General features: G+C 32.1%; 1 long non-coding RNA gene across 1 annotated transcript; it reads left to right on the top strand.

The window, feature by feature from the left end:
- Positions 1–2,052: 2,052 nt before the first annotated feature.
- On the top strand, positions 2,053–6,046 carry LOC149209546 (uncharacterized). Its single transcript, XR_016252228.1, has 4 exons — positions 2,053–2,137; positions 2,303–2,453; positions 5,701–5,775; positions 5,875–6,046. It is a non-coding gene; the product is annotated as an uncharacterized LOC149209546 (long non-coding RNA).
- Positions 6,047–21,110: the final 15,064 nt, after the last annotated feature.

Here is a 21,110-nt window from a genome sequence, read left to right as displayed (position 1 = left end):
ATAGACAAACTAAGAGACAAGGACCAGAGCTAGAGCTCCAAAGAAAATAAAATCAACAAAAATATAGCTAGGGAGAAGAAGACGCCAAAACCAATCCCTTGAAGAAATCTTTTTCATAATGAAATGAGATATGTTGATTAAAGATGAATAACTCTATGATGGAATGAAGTAAAGAATTGTGTCCAAATATCCACACTACTTATCTTAATCCTAGACTTCCTCCTAAGCTAATTTCTTAGCCTAAATTTGCAACACATCAAATAAATCACCTCAAACATTCCCTCAACGCAAACAAAAAGTTGGTTTGGCCTTAAGAGCTAGATACAAGGGGAGTGATCATTCCAAATTGTAGAATATTTCCTTTCTCCCAACAATTATTACTTTCCATGCCTCTCTCCACCTTCATTACTGTGATTGCAAATCCATCACTATTTGTACTAGCTTTAGATGAATGGAGCACTGAGGAGACCACCAAACCATCCAAACACCAACCACCTTGGATTCAATCATTAATATGCTTGAATGAATTAACATCTTGATTGTTTTCCAATTGTGTAGGTGGTTACGAGCATGATCTCTACTCACTATCACATCTTTAAACATTATCATGGCTATATGTCACCCCTATAAGAAAATGTTTTATAAAATTATTTAATATTGATGAATTCATTATTTAAATTAATATCTTTTCATTTGATTTATCTAAAATGTAGTAATAAGTAAAGAATATATATATATATATATATATATATATATATATGATATTATATGATATTTGTATTTTAAGAAAAGAATGTGGTGAATGCATTTTCTTAATGCAATTTTCATATTAATATTGATATGAAACTTTTCAACTTTAATATATATATGTTATTACATTTCAATTTTGTTTTATTTTAATTATATATATTTTATTAGGTTAATAATACTATTTTTGAAAATGATCTTTATTATAAAATAAAATACATCTTTATTACATTTATTTATATTTTTTTTTAAAATTAATTTTAAAAACAAGAACTAATTTTAAAATAACTTGAAATTAAATTATTAATAAAATTAAGCTTAAATATTAAAAATAACGTAATAAAAAAGATTTATTATTTTATAAAATTAACTCGTTACACTGTGCATTTCAAAAAAAATACAATCATCACCCGACTCCTTTGCCTAACAATTTTTACCCGAGCCCACCCAACCCAGATCCTTTAATGATTACATTTTATATTTATTTGTATTATATGATATTTATATTTTAATAAATGAATATGGTGAATATATATATTTTTAATGTCATTATCATATTGATATTGATGCGAAACTTTTTAATTTATATATATATATTATTTTTTAATTATATATATTTTATTATATTAATAATGGTATTTTTGAATTTGATAAGAGAGATGATTTTCCTTATAATATAAATATATTTATTTTTATTATATTGGTTTATAATTTTTATTTAAAAAAATTATAAAATTAATTTAAAAAACTAATTAAAATTAATTTTATAATAATAAATTATCTAAAAACTTGAAATTAAATTATTAATAAAATAAAATTTAAATATTATTATTCTCATAAATAACTAAATCACTGTGCATTTCAAAAAAATTCAAAAATACAATCACCCTCGCTCCATTGCGTAACGGTTCAGCCTCACCCTCCCTCCTTTGAGTAACGTACTACGCCAGCCTGTCACCGACGGATTTAAAAGTTTCAGGAAAACTGCATATAATATCTGCCATTAAATTCAAATGTATGTTAGATAAGCAGCCTTTGTTAAACGAGGAGGGAGCGGCATTGGGCAGTGGAGATATTTTTGGTCTTTGTTTGCCGAGTGATCCATTGAACTTGTTTTTCTTTCTGTGTTGTGTTGTGTTAGGCATGGCCATGTCTATTGTTTTGTTCTGAATTGTTTTTTATTGCTGTGTTGTGATTTTTTTCACTGTTCTAGTATTTTATTTTTTTCTGTGTTATTTTTTATTTGATTCTGAATTTTGTTGGCAAGTATGAAGGTTCTTTTGGTTTTTAGAGTGAGGGTTATTTTATATTTTCTTGGGTTTTGATATGTGAAGGGAGGATATGAAGCTATGATACGAAGTATGATGAAATTAGCAGATTGAAAGAAGAGGTATTCACTCTTTTATTAGTAATCTATGTTTCATTACTCATGCATGTATTCTGTAATAATTGTGTACGATATTTTATTCCAGCGGCAGAGTTTCGGGCCTGATCTATGTTTGAATTGTAATAATGTATGTATTCTGTAATAATTGTGTAAGGTATTTTATTCCAGGGGCAGAGTTCCAGGCCTGGAGGAGAATCAGAGCCAGAGTTTTCGGGCCAGAGGAGAAAACACGGAGGCGGGGTTTTTGGGCAGAGGAAATATTTCTGTTAGTGAACCCAGCCCTGATCTTAACAGCAGAAACAGAATTTCGCTGTTGCAGGTAAGCTTTTAATTTCTACAACTAGTTTTTAAACAAGGTATACTAGATTGAAGTTAGTATTTGACCTCAAGTTTACATTTATAGAGTGATGATAAAGATTAAAATTCATGGGTATACCAATTTTAAAATGAACCTGTGTTTATTTTTTACTTTCTTAGTTTTTGTTAAGTATTTAGGAAATTATTATATTCTCCAACCCTGGTTATTCTGCTTTCTCTATTGCTACCCAATTGCATTTGAACATAATTTCTCTATTGCTACCCATTTGCATTTGAACATAATTTCTCTATTGCTACCCATTTGCATTTGAACATAATACATCAGGCGTTAGCAGGGGTGGGGTATCGGGGAGGGCAATCCGCTCCCAGCTGCAGGGGGAGTCCCTTATCATGCTCTACAGACAATTCCGTTGAACCCTTCATTGTTCAGGAGGTGATTTGGCTTTGCCTGATTGATTGTGTGGAGTGCTCCCCTTATTTAGGGTTTGTTTCTTATGCTCTGTACCTAAGGAGTTTTTGGAACTGCATTTCTCTGTATGTATGTATTTGTCTGCATGAACTATTCCTCGTACGGCTGGGCAAACCAGTGAAGCAATAGAATATACAACCACTGCCATTGATGTTGCTTCTCTAGTAGCTACCCTTGCTTCTTTAGTTCATGAAGCACCGATGGGGTTGATTCTCTATTGCTCCCCATTCGCATTTGGACATAATACATCAGTTAGCAGGGATGGGTTATCGGGGAGGTGATAAAGCAGGGATGGGTGATCGGGGAGGGCAATCCGCTCCCAGCTCCAGGGAAGTCCTTTATCATGCTCTACACACAATTTCGTTGAACCCTTAGTTGTTCAGGTTGTGATTTCGCTTTCCCTGATTGATTATGTGGAGTGCTCTCCTTATTTAGGGTTTGTTTCTTATGCTCTGTACATAAAGAGCTTTTGGAATTGCATTTATCTGTATGTATTTGTTTGCATGAACTACTCTTACTGCTGGGCAAACCAGTGAAGCAATAGAATATACAACCACTGCCATTGATGTTGCTTCTCTACTAGCTACCCTTGCTTCTTTCGTTCTTGGCACCTTAGCTTATTTTGTGGCTGGTCCTGGATGAAGTGCCGATGGGGTTGATTCTATGTTGCGGAGCCCCTTGTCATGCTTTAGCTAAAATATTGATCACTTAAGTGAATTTTAGCATAAATTTAAATATATCTAGGATCGAATAAATTAATTATATGAAGTAAAAGCTGATGAACCTGAATCAGCTAGCACCTAGGTACGTATGGGCATAACCTTTTCACTAAGAAGACCGGTTTTCCCGGTGAAGACCTTGGCAACGATTTGGGGTTGAGATTATAGTGGGGCAATACCGATTCCCCTTATACCCTGCATTTCACTTCAATAGTGGACAACTCTGTTCGCAGCTCTTGTTATTGGATAAGAAAACCCACTTTCTGAGGCTGTAGCTCTTGTTATTGGATTAAAAAACCACTTTCTGAGGCTGTAGGTGTTGCACTGAAGGCCCTCGATATGCTCTTAGGCATTAAAGCATAATTTATTGGCCAATTGAAAGAGTTGGGTGCAATATGAGAGCCTCGTGTGGCGACCTAGGAAATATTTTAAACCTTAACGGGTTTTGTGTCATCAGAAGGCCACGGAGCTCGCAAGTGTATTGGGTCAGGGTTTATCACCGAGATCCAGAGTCTGTGGCATGGAGAAATTCTTTTGCTGAAGCAATGCATAGCATCCACAATCTTTTGGGTGATGCTATACATCAATTCATGTAAGCCGAAGAAGATTAGAGTACGTCTGAGTTTCCCACATAGTTTTATCTATATAACCATAAACAAATGATTAATGATTGGTTGTGAGAAACTCTGTGATGAGACCTGTTCTTGTACAACCGTCATTACCTTTGGCCGGTGACAGGCTGCACTTCAATACTATTCATAGACTTTAGATTAGACATATATACGAATCATAAGAAGTTGCATCACCAATACCGAATCTCAAGAAGTTGCATCACCAATATCGAACTTCCTTTGTCATACTGCGAGGTCTAAGGGCATCCAAGAAATTAAAAACTGGTCATGGGACATGATATTCTTCTCAACCTCTATCCTAGTCACAAACATTTGAATCCTAATCTTCATCACCAGTTTTTGGGATTGCGTCTCTCTGTATGTATTTGTATGGATTAATTACATCAATTACTTGTCCAGCTGCAGGGCAAAGATCAAGAAACTCATAAGCTTCACCACTAGGTTTTTGAACGGTCTTTCTGTATATACTTGTTCGGATTATTTGCATGAACTACTTGGTCCTGTTGTAGGGAAAGCCACTGAAGCAACAGAATATACAACAAGCTCTGGTTCCAGTTTCTTGTTCTCTCTGTTTTTTCGACTTGTTGTCATGTGAATTGTATGAACTACTTGTCCTGCTGCAGGGAAAACCACTGAAGCAACAAAATATAGAACAAGCTCTGGTTCGAGTTTCTGGTTCATTCTGTTTTTTCAACTCGTTGTCTTGTGAATTGCATGAACTACTTGTTCCGCTGCAGGACAAACCACTGAAGCAACAGATCTCGTTTCAGCTGGTTGCCTTCAACACAATTCCTGCACTTTAGATGAAGTGTCAATGGTGCAATTACAGGTTCCTAAAGGAAGAGAGTTTCCAATGAAATCCTAATATAGTAGTTTTTAGTTTTTAGGGCTTCTTACTAGAGATTTGCTAGTGAAATCATAATATATTATTTTTGTTTTTTAAGGAGTAATTTATTTCATAATATAGTAGTTTTTTTAAAGAGTAATTCGCTAAATAAAGTGCATATAAAATCAATAGGTCTTACCCTCTACAACTGATTCAACTGGATTTTGATTTACTCTGTGGACTGTACAAAAGTCGCCCATCAGCTTTCTGTTTGAGATTATTGCTCTTAGATTATTATGTCCTTTTCCATAAGTTTCTTCATATAACAGGCAGAAACTGTTGTAAAACAGTTCATATGTGAAGGTCAAGGTTGTAAAACTGTTTTGAAAGCTCATCTCTCCGGACATTTCCGTTTGATCCACCAGACGCTGAATTTTTTTGTAGCTGTTAATGATATCATGAAATCTATACATGCTTTTATTTGTTTATTTATTTTTTATTTCCAATTCGATTGATTTTCCAAATTTTAATAAGATAAAAATTTAGATAATAAGTTTATTAACCTTCCTTATTATTGATATGTTTTCTTGGGTTCTATGCAGAGAACAAAAGATGAGGCTGCTCATAATACAAGGAGATGGAATGTGATATTAAATTAGCAATAGATAGATGAAGAGGTGATTTTCCAAATTTTAATAATATAAAAATTTAGATAATATGTTTATTAAAATTCCTTATTATTAATATAATTTTTTTTTTGTGTGTGTTCTATCCAGGAAAATAAAGGATGACGAGGCTCATAATACAAGGAGATGGAATGTGATATTAAATTAGTAGTAGATAGATGGATATGTAATCTCATGATATATAATTTTACTTATTTATTTGTAAATCATGTTGAGGAAAAACTCAAAACTCTATCTTAATAAAATTAGTCTTTATTTTTGAGGGAGGGGTTTTTCCCTTCCCCAAAGCCCTCATCAAAACCATGGCCATGGCTATTGGTGAGGCATGTCTTTATTGGTGAGGAATGTTTTGTGTGTGTGTTTTTTCTAAATTTTTATTTCTATACATTGTGTATGTAATGGATGTAGTAATAATGAATAATAATAATAATAATAATATTTTGTTTAAATATGTTTATAAAATCTGGTTGAAATTTCAATTATATTATTTTAAAACTTAATTGTGAATTTAATATATATTTTTAGCTTGTCTTGAAAATCAATTTTATAATTACTTGTATTTTAACAATATGGTTTTAAATTTATAATATATGTGTTAATTAATTGATATTTAAGATAATGTTATAATTCTTTTAAATAATACAATTTACAATTTTCAAAAATTTAAATGGCTCCTAATATCCCAATACATTTCAAAAATACATGACACTATGACAATAATCATAAATTCTTTACAACCCTTATCAAACACTCTACATTTTCAAAACTCATCACAAATATTCCTTTTTAAATAAAATAAATATATTTAATTGAAAATAATATTTTAAAATTTACTCTTAAATAAATTAATTAAATATACATTTAAAAAGTTAATTTGTTAGATGATGTTTCATAATGATAGAAGTTTAAATGTTTATATTTCTGTTGCATATGTGTTTACTTGTTTGTTGTGATGTGTGTTGATTTGTTTGTTGTGTTGTGGGTTGATTTGTTTGTTGTATTATGTGTTTTCTTGAAAATGAATTTTATAATTTTTTGTATTTTAATATTATGATTTTAAATTTATAATAGATATCTTAATTAAGTAATATTTTAAGATAATGTGATAGCTCTTTTGAATAATACAATCATTTTATAAACTCTTCTAATCAATACAATTTACAATTTTAACTCATAATGTCACAATATATTTCAAAAATACATGACACTACAACAATAATCATAAATTATTTACAACCCTCATCAAACACTACAATTTAAAAACTCATCACATATATATATATAAAATAAATATGTTTAATTGAAAATAATATTTTAAAAATTACTCTTAAATAAATTAAATAAATATATATTTAAAAAGTTAATTTATTAGAAGATGTTTTATGATGATAGAAGTTTAAATGTTTGTTTTTGTGTTGCATATGTGTTTACTTCTTTGTTGTATTGTGTATTTATTTGTTTGTTGTTTTGTGTGTTTGTTTGTTTGTTTTTGTTATGTGTATAATTTTACACACATAATATCATATGTAGGAATTATATTTCAAATGAGTTGAGTGTTGTATTTTAATTTATGTTGATGTTCAATTTAATAAAATATATAATTTTTTTTGCAAGTACCACTAATTGATATGTAAAAATTATATTTCAAATGAGTGGAATGTTGTGTTTTAAATGTGTATATTTCTTGTATAATGTGTTTGTTAAGTGTATTTTATTTTTATGTGTGTTTGTGCAATAATTTTATACACAATGTTATATGAATATTTCAAATAAGTGGAATGTTGTGTTTTAAATGTTATATTTCTTGTATAATGTGTTTGTTAAGTGTATTTTATTTTTATCTTGTGTTTGTGCAATAATTTTATACACAATGTTATATGAGAATGTTATTTTTCAAATGAGTTTATTTTGAAAAATGTTTTATAATGATAGAAGTTTAAATGTTTGTTTTTGTTGCACATGTGTTTATTTCTTTTGTTGTGTTGTGTTTATTTGTTTGTTGTAATATGTGTTTTCTTAAAAATCATTTTTATAATTATTTGTATTTTAATGTTAAGGTTTTAAATTTATAATGGATGTGCTAATTAAATGATATTTTAAGATAATGTTATAGTTCTTTTAACTAATACAATTATTTTATAAACTCTTTTAATCAATACCATTTACAATTTTCAAAAATATGAATAACTCATAATATCACAATACATTTCAAAAATACATATAACACTACCACAATAATCATAAATTTGTTACAACCCTCATCAAACACTCTACATTTTAAAAACTCATCACATATATTCTTTTTTTATATAAAATAAATATTTTTAATTGAAAATAATATTTTAAAAATTACTCTTACATAAATTAAATAAATATAGATTTAAAAATTGATTTATTACAAGATCTTTTATGATGATAGAAGTTTAAATGTTTGTTTTTGTGTTGCATATGGGTTGGTGTTTACTTCTTCGTTGTATTGTGTGCTTATTTGTTTGTTGTATCATTATGTGTTTGTTTGTTTTTGTTAAGTGTATAACTTTACACATAATATCATATGTAAGAATTATATTTCAACTAAGTTGAATGTTATATTTTAATTTATGTTCATGTTCAATTTAATAAAATAATATCTAAAAATTATATTTCAAATGAGTGGAATGTTGTGTTTTAAATGTAGTGTTATATGAGAATGTTACTTTTCAAATGAGTTTATTTTTGTATTTTAATTTATACTTTTATTCAATTTTACAAATTTTAGTTGGTATACATTGGAAAAATATAAATAGTCATAACAATATGATGATACATTTTAAAAATAGAATTATTACAAGGTCATGACTATGAATGATAAACATATGGAACATTTACACTTACAATGAGTTGAAGGCTTAATTATTGATGCTCCATTTAATAGTATTTGAACAATGAGTTGAAGGCTTAATTATGGATGCTCCATTTAATAGTATTTGTATTTTATGTTTGTTATTAATTGCATTATTATGTGTTTGTATATTTGTAATAATTTTATGTATACATAAAATCATATGCAAAAAGGTACATATTGTGTTTTGATTTATACTCATGTTTAATTAATATACATTTCAAAACTACAAATGACTATAAAATTAAATGTTGTATTTTAATTTGTATTTTGATTTAATTTAACAATTTTGATTTTTTTACGAGCACTATTAATAAATATATGTTTAAACTCATTTGAATGTTGTATTTAATTGATGTTAATATTCAATTTAATAATATAGTTTTTTTCTTAGGTATTATCAATCAACATATAGTCCAATATCTTATATCTTATGATATAATTCTAAATATTTGTATTTGTATTTTGTATTATAGGTTTGTTAATTGCATGTTTATATGTTTGTCTTTGTGTTTGTATTTGCATACTAATTTTGTGCTTACTAATATCGTATGAAAGAAAGAAATTGATTGTTGTATTTTAATTTGTATTAATATTTAATTCAATATTTTTTTTAATAATTATCAAGTAACATACATTTCAAAATACACAACTGCTAAGTTAAATGTTGTATTTTAATTTATATTTTGATTTAATTCAATAAATTTTGATTTTTTATTAATTAATTTACATTTAAAGTGATGAATGATGTATTAAATTGATATTGATGTTGAATTAATAATATAGATTTTTTCCCAAGTATTATCGATCAATATATACTAATATAACTTGATATAATTCTAAATACTTGTGTTTTATTTTGTATTATATGTTTTTTATTATCTTAATCTAGGGTTCTCTAATTCATGATTAAACAAACTTTTCTAGATAAATCACATCAATGTCTTATTATCCACCTAATGATATTAGGATGCAATAGTAAATTCCAAAAAATAACAAATTAAATAATATTACAATATTTTTTTAATAAAATAAAAGGAAACATCTACGAAAAAATTCTATTATTATTTATTATAATTAAATAATAAATAAACTACTTAATTAAAAATTGTTAAGTAATGTACAATTGAAAAATACACATGACGTTGAAGTTAAAGACTAAATGTGGAATTTTCATTTATATTTTGGTTTAATTCAATAAATTTAATTTTTTTATTAACTAATATACATTTATAATGAATAATGGTATATTTAATTGATATTGATTTTGAATTTAATAATATAAGTTTTTTCCCAACATATTATCGATCATGATACATTTTAATATTTTGTAATATAAATATAAATCTAAATATTTTTATTTTTATTTTGTATAATATGTTTTTTTGGGTATATATTTTGTATTTGTATATATTAATAATTTTATTCATACATAATATTATATGCAATAAGTTGAAAATTGTATTTTAATTTATATTGATCTTTAATTTATTATATTAATTAATAATAATAATAAAAACATAGAAAACCTTGAAGTTAAATCTTGTAATTCATTTATATTGATCAATTTAACATAATGAATTTTTTTGTGGATCAACATTTCAATATTTTATGATATAATTCTATTATGTGTTTATAATTTTATACATCAAAAATATTATATATAAAAGGTTCAATATTATATTTTAATTTTAAGAGCTTAGATTGCCTATTGGTTTGATCTTTTCACATGATAAAGAGGCCAATAACCTGCCAAATGGCTTGCTTAATGGAGCATTTATTTTGAGGGGAGTCCATTATATGAGAGTGGGAGGGGAGGGCTCGCATTAGCGCAACTGTGGTGGGTGGGGGGGTAAAGTTTATTTTGTCCTAATTGTAACATTGAGAGAGGAGGGAGTCAAGAATGCCTCGATCCCTATCCAGATCTATCAATGAAGCGCTTAGATTGGGTTGTGATTAGCGAGATGGTTAGCCAATTAATTTCCCTTGACACGAACATGGGAGAGGATGGTAGCAAGAATTTGAATTAGGATCTTTGCTATGTTTGTTACTCGAGCCCTGAATCTCAAGCTATTGGTTGCTTGGGATGGGTTAGAAGCACGTTGGATTCTTTGAAATATGTTTATTATCGTTTTCAAATTTCCCTCCATGATGAACTTGAAGTAACACATTCCTATGGCGTTAAAGAGGCCTTATTCAAGTGCCTAAATTTCTAAAACATTGTTGGTAGTGTGACTGATTTCTCCCACATATATGTGAGTGATTTGAATATGTGCATTGTCGAAGAAATCTCCACAGCTAGTTAGACCTAGATTCCTTTTAGAGGCATCATCAAAATTATCTTTGATGAAGTCAATGTGAGGGGGAGAACAATAGATAGGGCTAGAGGGAGAGGAGGGGGGAGGTGAACATACATAAGAGGAGAGATGGGGATAGAATCCTAAGGAGAGGATGAATATTTCGACAGGATTACAAACCTAGTCCTTGTCAACCCAAGAAAGCAAAATAATTGATTTCCTTATGTTGTTGAGAATAATTTGCTAGATATTACTAGATCACTATTGTTGAAGAGGTGATTACTAGATTTAAAATTAGAGAGGATGAGGGAGTAGGTTGAAATTTCATAGAATCCACGACGTTGAATCTTGTCCCGAGTAAGAGTTTTGATCCAAAATAAAATCTATAAGAAGAAGGTGGTTTTAGGCCAATCTCTGAGATACCATAGCTTTTCCCACATGCTGAAATTTCCTTTATGTTAGCGCACCCAATGAAGAATTTTTCTCCTCCTTGAACAAGATTTTTTCGATCAACTAGAACAAGAACCCAACTCTAACCAATTGGTACAATCTATCTAGCTAAACCACTAAGAAGAATGAGAGGAGGAAGAGTCGTAGTGTTCAAAAAAGAGGTAAGTCCTTGGGCAAGAAGAGAGTATTTGATAGGATTGAGATGATTTTAATGAGATAATATTGGCCACTAGTGCCAAGAATCTTGTGAGAATAGCATGCTTTAACTATTTATTACTTCCCAAAAGATACACTCGATGAGATTTTGTGCTCCGAGGAAAAATTCAAAATACGTGAGCGTTTGATATTATCTATCAGTTAGAGTTGTAATTCTTGAATGTTTGGGGTGTATTTGTATCTCTGCATCTTACACCATAGGGCTTCTGGATTATTGATCTATCTCTACGATATTTTTGTGTTGAGTGTTTTACTAAGAGTTTTTGTATCTCTTGGTACAAATACACCTTCAAGCTTTAGTTGGCAAAGTTTGTCCCAAGTAATGAGAGCCCACATTTTTTCTCTCTTAGCACCCCCCAAGTGGAATAATCACTAATTGTTTTGTATATTGTTGAGAATGGCATTTAGAGAAGTAAAAATAGATAAGAGATAAATAGGTAAGGATTGAAGAATTGATTTGAGGAGGTAATGAGCACCAATATTGCAACAAGAATGTTGCAACTCTTGGGCTACCAACTTTACTTCATCAACCCGAGGTTCATACAAATTTGGAGGTGATAGTGCTGTATACAAAAATAGATGTAATGGGTCCACTCTTTGTCACTGCTGAGCTGGGGCGATAGACCACTAGGGTTTCTCAAACCAACCTTCTATTGATTTAGAAGAAGTTTGATTACCAATTGAGAAAGGAGAATTTTACCCTAATTGAGAGGATTGAAATGCTACCTACTGCAGTAATGAAAGACTGAAATAGATGCCTAAAACACACAACTCATCTAGCTATTTGTTAAGATACCTTGCTTCAAAAGAATTCTAATTTAACACATGTGAAATCCTAACTAACCTAAGCATGAAATCTAATCTAAACAAGCACTTAACTGCTGTGCACATGAATAAGCATAACAACCTTTTTCTTTTTGTAACATTGAGAGAGAAGGGAGTTAAGAATGCCTTGATCGCTATCCAGATCTATCAATGAAGCACTTAGATTGGGGTTGTGATTAGCGAGATGGTTAGCCAATTAATTTTCCTCGTCACGAACATGGGAGAGGATGGTAGCAGGAATTTGAATTAGGATCTCTACTATGTTTGTTACTCGAGCTCCCAATCTCCAGCTATTGGTTGCTTGGGATGCGTTAGAAACACATTGGATTCTTTGAAATATGCTTATTATTGTTTTCAAATTTCACTCCATGATGAACTTGGAGTAACACATTCCTATGGCGTTAAAGAGGCCTTATTCAAGTGCCTAAATTTCTAAAATGTTGTTGGTAGTGTGACCGATTTCTCCCACATATATGTGAGTGATTTGAATATGTGCATTATCAAAGAAATATTCATAGCTAGTTAGACCTAGATTCCTTTTAGAGGCATCATCAAAATTTTCTTTGATGAAGTCAATGTGAGGGTGAGACTAATAGATAGGGCTAGAGGGAGAGGAGGGGGGGAGGTGAACATATATAAGAGGAGATATGAGAATATAATCCCAAGGAGAGGATGAATATATGTCAACAGGATTACAAACCCAGTCGTTATCAACCCAAGAAAGCGAAATAATTGATTTCCTTAGGTTGTTGAGAATAATTGCTAGATATTACTAGATCATTATTGTTGAAGAGGTGATTACTAGATTTAAAATTAGAGAGGATGAGGGAGTAGGTTGAAATTTCATAGAATCCACGACGTTGAATCTTGTCCCGAGTAAGAGTTTTGATCCAAAATAAAATCTATAAGAAGAAGGTGGTTTTAGGCCAATCTTTGAGATACCATAGGTTTTCCCACATGCTGAAATTTCCTTTATGTTAGCGCACCCAATGAAGAATATTTCTCCTCCTTGAACAAGATTTTTTCGATCAACTAGAACAAGAACCCAACTCTAACCAATTGGTACAATCTATCTAGCTAAACCACTAAGAAGAATGAGAGGAGGAAGAGTCGTAGTATTCAAAAAAGAGGTAAGTCCTTGGGCAAGAAGAGAGTATTTGATAGGATTGAGATGATTTTAATGAGATAATATTGGCCACTAGTGCCAAGAATCTTGTGAGAATAGCATGCTTTAACTATTTATTACTTCCCAAAAGATACACTCCTTGATGAGATTTTGTGCTCTGAGGAAAAATTCAAAATACGTGAGCGTTTGATATTATCTATCAGTTAGAGTTGTAATTCTTGAATGTTTGGGGTGTATTTGTATCTCTGCATCTTACACCATAGGGCTTCTGGATTATTGATCTATCTCTACAATATTTTTGTGTTGAGTGTTTTACTAAGAGTTTTTGGATCTCTTGGTACAAATACACCTTCAAGCTTTAGTTGGCAAAGTTTGTCCCAAGTAATGAGAGCCCACATTTTTTCTCTCTTAGCACCCCCCAAGTGGAATAATCACTAATTGTTTTGTATATTGTTGAGAATGGCATTTAGAGAAGTAAAAATAGATAAGAGATAAATAGGTAAGGATTGAAGAATTGATTTGAGGAGGTAATGAGCACCAATATTGCAACAAGAATGTTGCAACTCTTGGGATACCAACTTTACTTCATCAACCCGAGGTTCGTACAAATTTGGAGGTGATAGTGCTGTAGACAAAAATAGATGTAATGGGTCCACTCTTTGTCACTGCTGAGCTGGGGCGATAGACCATTAGGGTTTCTAAAACCAACCTTCTATTGATTTAGAAGAAGTTTCATTACCAATTGAGAAAGGAGAATTTTACCCTAATTGAGAGGATTGAAATGCTACCTACTGCAGTAATGAAAGACTGAAATAGATGCCTAAAACACACAACTCATCTAGCTATTTGTTAAGATACCTTGCTTCAAAAGAATTCTAATTTAACACATGTGAAATCCTAACTAACCTAAGCATGGAATCTAATCTAAAGAAGCACTTAACTGTTGTGCACATGAATAAGCATAACAACCTTTTTATTTTTGTAACATTGAGAGAGAAGGGAGTTAAGAATGCCTTGATCCCTATCCAGATCTATCAATGAAGCACTTAGATTGGGGTTGTGATTAGAGAGATGGTTAGCCAATTAATTTTCCTCGTCACGAACATGGGAGAGGATGGTAGCAGGAATTTGAATTAGGATCTCTACTATGTTTGTTACTCGAGCTCCCAATCTCCAACTATTGGTTGCTTGGGATGCATTAGAAACGCATTGGATTCTTTGAAATATGCTTATTATTGTTTTCAAATTTCACTCCATGATGAACTTGGAGTAACACATTCCTATGGTGTTAAAGAGGCCTTATTCAAGTGCCTAAATTTCTAAAACGTTGTTGGTAGTGTAACCGATTTCTCCCACATATATGTGAGTGATTTGAATATGTGCATTATCGAAGAAATATTCATAGCTAGTTAGACCTAGATTCCTTTTAGAGGCATCATCAAAATTTTCTTTGATGAAGTCAATGTGAGGGTGAGACTAATAGATATGGCTAGAGGGAGAGGAGGGGGGGAGGTGAACATATATAAGAGGAGAGATGAGAATAGAATCCCAAGGAGAGGATGAATATGTCGACAGGATTACAAACCCAGTCGTTATCAACCCAACAAAGCGAAATAATTGATTTCCTTAGGTTGTTGAGAATAATTGCTAGATATTACTAGATCATTATTGTTGAAGAGGTGATTAATAGATTTAAATTTAGAGAGGATAAGGGAGTAGGTTGAAATTTCATAGAATCCATGACGTTGAATCTTGTCCCAAGTAAGAGTTTTGCTCCAAAATAAAATCTATAAGAAGAAGGTAGTTTTAGGCCAATCTCTGAGATACCATAGCTTTTCCCACATGCTGAAATTTCCTTTATGTTAGCACACCCAATGAAGAATATATGCTCTTCCTTGAACAATATTTTTTCGATCAACTAGAACAGGAACCCAACTCTAACCAATTGGTACAATCTATCCAGCTGCACCACTAAGAAGAATGAGAGGAGGAAGAGCCATAGTAGTAAAAAAAGAGGTTAGTCCTTGGGCAAGAAGAGAGTATTTGATAGGATTGAGATGATTTTTATAAGATAATTTTGGCCATTAGTGCCAAGAATCCTTCGAGAATAGCATGCTTTAACCATTTCTTACTTCCCAAAAGATACACTCCTTGATGAGATTTTGTGTTCCCAGGAAAAATTCAAAATACGTGAGCCTTTGATATTACCTATCAGTTAGAGTTGTAATTCTTGAATGTTTGGGGTGTATTTGTGTCTCCACATCTTACACCAGAGGGCTTATGGATTATTGATCTATCTCTACCATTTTTTTGTGTTGAGTGCTTTACTAAGAGTTTTTGGATCTCTTGGTACAAATACACCTTCAAGCTTTAGTTGGAAAAGTTTGTCCCAAGTAATGAGAGCCCACATATTTTCTCTCTCAGCAACCCCCAAGTGGAATAATCGCTAATTGTTTTGTATATTGTTGAGAATGGCCTTTAGATAAGCAAAAATGGATAAGAGTTAAATAGGTAAGGATTGAAGAATTGATTTGAGGAGGTGATAAGCACCAATATTGCAGCAAGAATGCTGCAACTCCTGGGCTACCAAATTTACTTCATCAACCCGGGGTTCGTACAAACTTGGAGGTGACAGTGCTATATACATAAAAATATGTAATGGGTCCACTCTTTGTCACTGCTGAGCTGGGGCGATAGACTACTAGGGTTTCTCAAACCAACCTTTTATTGATTTAGAATAAGTATCATTACCAATTGAGAAAGGAGAATTTTACCCTAATTGAGAGGATTGAAATGCTACCTACTGCAGTAATGAAAGATTGAAATAGATTCCTAAAACACACAACTCATCTAGCTATTTATTAAGATACCTTCCTTCAAAAGAATTTTTATTTAACACATGTGAAATCGTAACTAACCTAAGCATGAAATATAATCTAAACAAGCACTTAACTACTGTGCACATGAATAAGAATAACAACCTTTTTCTTTTTGTCTTTTGTGAAAACATGAATGCTAATCCTTCTTGGTTGCATGGCAAGTGGGATAGGTGTGGAGAGAGATGAGTGTAATGAGTTAAATGGATTGGGAGGCAAGCGGGGGTCTTCTCCTAGCTTTCGTGATGCATTTTTCACAAATCGAGCTCAAAATAGGCCACTACAGGTCTTCCTATAGGATATCTACATGATGTCCTAGTTCACCTACATGATCCTCTGTTTTCCTACAAGAATGGGTCGAAAGCTTAAGGAGTGATTTGGAAAATGGATGGAGCTTACGAAAGGTGAGCGATGGAAGGAATAAGGCAAGGAAGTGGTTGGAACTCACTCAAAACTCAAACCGAAGCTCTATGATGGTTGGATTTTCTCAAGAAGCATGGAAAATTATCCTTGTGAAATGGTAACTTGGATTGAGAACTTAGTGGCCTTTGGCGATCATGAGTGGGTATGGTTTGGCTGAGGATGATGATATGAGGTCTTCCTGCAATATTGAAACTCCTGCAACATACACATCATTGTTGGCATTTATCCATAAATCATTTCAAAACAAGAAGGGTTTACAAAAATATGAGGAAACATAATTTGCATCATTTATTTGCCAAGTTCATGCATGGAAATGCTTGAAACCTATTTTGAAAAAACAAGAAATCTAATACAAGACTTAAGATATCAGAAATGACAACTATAACCTATCTTCAGAAACTGAAAGATGATGACCTAATAAGCAGAAAAACCCTAAATTTCAAAAGAAACCAAAATTATGTCTTTTTGGGTTGAAAGGGAGTTTTTCCTCAAACCATGGTACTTGAAGGGAGAAATGAGGTAAGATCCACCCATTATTAGCTTTTTTTTGATATTTCCTTGTCTCTCTAATGCTATTGTTAAAGCTATGCACAAATGGAAGCAAACTAATCAAATTCACCAATACTTGTAATGTAATTTAACAAGTAGTCTATGAAATAACCTATGCATAGAAGTAAAGTAAGAGGAACCTTTATTTCTAGGGTTGGGCCCTAACCTAAGAGCTTCAGCCCTTTGAGTCAACTCAGTGTTGGATCAAGGGAATGCTCATTTTCGTTAACATATCAAAAAATACATAACAATGTTTTTGTCACAATCCTTCAACTCGAAATTGCTTAGCTATTTTGCATAAAAAATCCGAATCCTAATGAGGCTCTAGGCCTCTTTATCTATACAACTGAAGTTTCCAACAACTTCCTTAAATCTAGGTAGACTAGGCTCCCAATCATAAGATTAATTGGTTCTTAACTATCACTAGCTTGGCTGCTAATGATCCTCATGACTCCACTACCTACAACTCTGAGCTTGAGTGATTTGATTGAGGGATCTTCAAGTGAGTGAGGATTTAATGAGGGAGATCCATCTCCTATAATCTCTCCTTCTTGTCTCATTCGAATTCTTGCACCTTAATTAGCCATAATTTTCTCCCAAAAACCTGCAATCAATGCACATTAGACCACTAGACATAACATCTTATTTTTACTCATCTCATTTAGAAAAATATAATTAAAACATGTAAAGAATTATGAGAAGGGTTGATTTTAGTAAGCTTGGAGGTGTATTAAGGTCCATATATTTTTCCCAATGATGAGCCTCATCAAGAGGGTGAATCACCCTACCAAATTTAATAAGCGGAAGGTCCAACGGGAAAGATGATCTTCAAATTTTTGAAGAATATTTTCCCAATTGATTTTCCTATGAGGGTTGTTAGCTAGAGAGAAACCCAGATATTTGGCCAAAATGAAGCTCTTTTGAAAACTAAGAGGCCTGAAATGTGAGTTTGAATAACCAGTGGCGTGTTAAGGAAAAATATATGGGATTTGGCTAAGTTAATGGAAGTTCTAGATGAATTAGAGAATGTAGTAAGGATGTGATTTAAGGTTACCACTTCCTTGATAGTGGGAGTTCCCATTAGCAAAGTGTCATCCAAAAATTGATGATGAGTGGAAGAATGACTTGAATATCCTAAAGGGGGACCTTCTAAGAGTCCATCTTGGAGGGAAACAAAGATTGGGCAGTTAAGGCCTTCAACCATTGGGAGAAAAATATAAGGAGAGATGGCATCCCCTTTCCTAATGCCTCTTGAAGGAACAAAAGGGATGGAGGGAGTGTCATTGACTAAGATGGAGAAGAAGGCTTTGGTGATGAGGGAAGTATCTAACAAATCCATATTTCTTTGAATCCAAAGGCTACAAGTATATGAAAGATGAATTTCCAACTGATATTTTCAAAGGCTTTAGGCATGTCAAGCTTGACGATCATACTTAGGGTTTTATTGGATTTAAGAGAGTGGATGTGTTCATGTGCAAGGATTACACTATTCATTATTTTCCTTCCTTCCATGTATCTTTTTTTCTCTAGGGAAATGAGAGAGATGATGACGGGATTTAGTTCCTTGGCAATGTTTTTGGACATGATTTTGTATATGATGTCACAAAGGGAAATGGGATAATAGTGAGAAGATTTGGCTCTTGATGATTTGGGGATGAGTGTAATGAATGTGACATCTAAGGTTGATAGGATTGAGGAGGAGCACCTAGAGTCTTATACTATTTTCCATATATCCTGACACAAAATTAGCCAACAATATTGGTAAAAAATTATAGTTAGCCCATTGAGACCTGGAGAATTTCCTTTAGGCATGTCCACTACTACAATTTCCACCTCTTGCATAGTCAAAATAGGTCATTATACTCTTTGGTGACAATTTTGGGTATGTTTCTAGTGATTTTTCTAATGGTCAACCTTCTGTCAAGGGTGAGCTCGGTTAGGAGGGTTTGAAAATGGTTGAGCAACTCCTGAGTGATTTCAACATGGTTTTTGATTTTGAGGTTGGTGGTAGATTTGATGCTTGATATCTATTTTTTTTGTTAGTGATTAATCATTGGTGTGTGGAAAATTGAGTGTTCCTTTTCCTTTCTTGCAACCATTGGACTCCTGATTTTTGTTTCAATAAAATTTCTTCTTGCTTTAAGCATTACTCCAGTTTTAGAGAGGTGACTATATCTTGATGACTTAGCTCCTCTGTCTTTCATACTAAACTGAAAGTGTCATGTATGGTAGCCATCTCTTTTTGTAAATGTGTCTTGTATTTATGAATGTTTCCAAAGTTGGATAGATTCTAGTCTTTGATTTTTTTTCTTGAGGTATTCGAGTTGTTGTTGAAAGTGAAGCATTATTGTTCCTAAGAAAATATTTGAATCTCTCCACCAAGTCTTCATGTTAGGGAGAAAGTCTAGATTCCTTAACAAGAAGTCTTCGAACTTGAAGGGTATGTTCCTCAGGTTTCCCAACCAATTCATTGATAGTTAGATAAGCCATGCGGGTTAGAACCATGACTTGGCAAGATTATGGCTTCAAAATTGGTGTTTGAAATCGATGGGGATTTTGTTATAACAATTTTGTTAATCCTGGAAGCAATTTGAGAACTTCCCCTCTTTTGTTGTTCTAGGTATGTATGCCATTTTGGGTGCCGAGATCGACTGTTTGGGAGTTGTTTATGAAGTCATTAAAAAGCAAAATTTCTTCATCTAGTTTGTGGATCCCTCCTTTTTTTCTTTTAGATTTTTTCTCATATTGAAGTCTCCCCTTAGGATTTAAATGTTGGGAATTGGATAATCTAGCGCTCCTCATGTGTTTCATGACATGTGCTTAAACACCTTTAAAGGATCCATTAACTCTAGTGATGCATCTGTTTACTAACACCTATGGGTTTTTCTATAATGACAATCATGATTCCAACGATTGGTATCAGAGCGAAAGATCTCGAGTTTGAAATACCCCCGACTCATGTTGGGGGGGATATTGTTGGGCATTGGATAATCCAATGCCCCCTATGTGTTTCACAACATGTTCTTAACTGCCTCTCAAGTATTGGTTAACTTTGGTTATGTGTCCATTTACTAACACCTGTGAGTTTTGGTGTAATGGAAATCATGATTGTCCTCTATGTTTTGATTCTCCCTTTCTATATTTTGAAGATTTTTTTTTAGAGGAGAGCTTAGGCCATAGACAATGGATATTAGGTGTTGGGTGGTAGGACTAATGGGTTGGATGTTAGAAGTGAGGATTTTTAGGAGAGATAGAATTTATTAGGGTTATAGTAGATGGGTTCCATATGATAGTGAGGCCTCCTTAGGTGCCTATGGAATCTTGGGCTATATCTTCATTGTTTCACCAAATTGTAGTAAGATAATTGTAAAGAGTATTTGCAAAGCATTTGGATTTCTAGATCATGAGGATGTTTGAATGTTATTGCTTGATTTATGTGCTTAGGTTTATTTTTGATACCCATAATGTTCCAAGTGATCAATTTCATTGAGAGTTGTGGGAGGAGGGTTTGAAAATAACATCCATGATTTCACCCGTCCAAAATTGACTAAGACATCACCTAAATCTTATAGTAGTTGACTGTCACTTTTTTTTTCCCTGTTGGTTCCCTTGCATTATTTCCTTGGTACCTAGGGGCATTTATTTGTTTTCTATGAGAGAATAAAGGGGGACAAAGGGATGGA

Source organism: Pinus tabuliformis, chromosome 1_2 (genome assembly GCF_031772625.1).
Source record: "Pinus tabuliformis cultivar Carrire ecotype Pingquan chromosome 1_2, CPIR1, whole genome shotgun sequence".
In the NCBI taxonomy this organism is placed as follows: Eukaryota; Viridiplantae; Streptophyta; class Pinopsida; order Pinales; family Pinaceae; genus Pinus; species Pinus tabuliformis.
This window is presented reverse-complemented; position numbering and strand designations above follow the sequence as displayed.